Raw genomic sequence first — 2128 nt, forward strand, 5'->3', positions numbered from 1 at the left:
TCCTGAAAAGAACCTGAATCCCCAACTACTTAATCTTTTCCTTAACCTGTCAAGAAGAAAACTAAAAACATTCATTTTGGACCTCCCAATAAGAGAGGGGATGTCCAGATACCTTCCAGTATCCAGAGGATTCGAAACACCAAGCAACAACTTTATGTGTTGACTGACATTGGATTATCAAGGACTAAACCTGAATAAACAAAATCAGAGGGGTTAAAAGAATAAAAAGCCTTGATATATTCTCACTTAGGTTAGAGATCATTTGGCAGCCGCCATCCCCCTCTTTCATTCCGGACTCTTCTATTCCTCTTCATCCTTCAACATTATGAATCTCAAATCCTAAAATGGTTTCCAATTCGCAGAAGAAAAACATTCACTCTGTATTATCCGCTTATCTCAAGAAGCTCACAATCACACCACCAAACTCCACCACCGCCCCTGAATTCGATTTCTCTGATGTATTTGGTTAGAGATCATTTGGCAGCCGCCATCCCCCTCTTTCATTCCGGACTCTTCTCTTCCTCTTCATCCTTCAACATCATGAATCTCAAATCCTAAAATGGTTTCCAATTCGCAGAAGAAAAACATTCACTCTGTATTATCCGCTCATCTCAAGAAGCTCACAATCACACCACCAAACTCCACCACCGCCCCTGAATTCGATTTCTCTGATGTATTTGGCCCATTAACCCCACACCCTAACCAATCACAATCACAATCGCCTTCAACTTCAACCCCTTCCTCCTCTTCTTCCTCCGCTTTTATCGCAGAACCGCTTGTTATCCACAATCGGTCCCACTCCTTCTTGGGTCCTTCTCCTCGCTATACCCTTTCCTCTTCCCTCCCTATCCAAATCCAGGTCGAGGATCTCGATAACGAAAACGAAAACGAGAGCGAAGTTGTTGAAGATGATGGCAAAGGGAAAAGTGAGTAGGTTGGGAGTAAGATTAGCCCTAGCGATTTTGAGATCCTGAGAGTTGTAGGGCAGGGGGATTTTGGTAAGGTGTTTCAAGTTAGAAAGAGGGTAAGAGATTGTGGAGATGGTAACAATGATGGAATTTATGCGATGAAAGGTGATGCGAAAAGATGCTATTATTAAAAAGAATCATGTCGATTACATGAAGGCTCAAAGGGATAAGTGTTTCACCGTGAATGTTTTTCTGATAAGTGTTTTGATTAGTATTTTTGTGCTTCTATGAAAAACATTGATCGTTTTCTTTTTGAATTCTTCTCAGACCAAATCTAAGCTTTATTTGATCCTGGATTTTGTAAATGGAGGTCATCTGTTCTTTCATCTCTATCGGCAGGGGATCCTCAGGTATATAATATAATGTATGACCTTTTTGGACTTCTTATGAAGATATATAATACATGTTTTAATTTTGCCTCTTGACATGTCTTGAGCAGTGAGGATCAGGCGAGGGTTTATACTGCTAAGATAGTATCTGCTGTTTCACATCTTCACATCTTCACAAGTATGAAATTTGATATATTTATAAATTCATTAATGTAATAAAAAAAGTGGTAACTAATTTTTCTACTTTAATTTTTATCAGTAGGGCTCCAAAATCCCATAATCAGGCCTGCTCTTTTCTCTAACCCCATCCAAGCAGAGCCTAACTCTTTCATACAAATTTGATCTTACTATCTCTGTTGATTTGACGGCATCCTCTGGCCCAAGTCCCAATCATGAACCATCTGTGATTACAGGTCTTAATTTTAATTTTGTTTGCAATTACTTTCGTAATTCTGCTTCTCTTTTCTTGGCGGCTTTGACAAATTTAAGCTACTGATAATTGTTACTACTTGCTGCTCCTACTTCTTTCCTCACTTGTTTAGTGTGTGTGACTTTGAGCATAACTTAATTGAGCTGCTGATGAACAACAATCAGTGTTTTTGAAGTGATTTTTAATTTCAGAAGCAATTTGTTGATATGTTTCGTCACATGATCACAGTTCTCTCTTCTTTCCTAACTATCTATCCCTCAATTTCTGTTTGGACAAGTAAAATCTATTGATTTGGTGTTTGTTGTCATATTACCCAAATTGTTGGGTCAGATAGATATTTGGGCCGATTATTTTATAATCAAAATCACAAGTTGCTAGATATTTGCATTAGTGTTTTTGTG

The 2128-nt window shown here is 38.3% G+C and overlaps 1 pseudogene; it reads left to right on the forward strand.

The window, feature by feature from the left end:
• The first annotated feature begins 336 nt into the window (after nt 1–336).
• On the forward strand, nt 337–1793 carry LOC136208120 (serine/threonine-protein kinase AtPK2/AtPK19-like; annotated as a pseudogene).
• The last annotated feature ends 335 nt before the right edge of the window (nt 1794–2128 follow it).

Source organism: Euphorbia lathyris, chromosome 10, assembly GCF_963576675.1.
Source record: "Euphorbia lathyris chromosome 10, ddEupLath1.1, whole genome shotgun sequence".
Classification (NCBI taxonomy): Eukaryota; Viridiplantae; Streptophyta; class Magnoliopsida; order Malpighiales; family Euphorbiaceae; genus Euphorbia; species Euphorbia lathyris.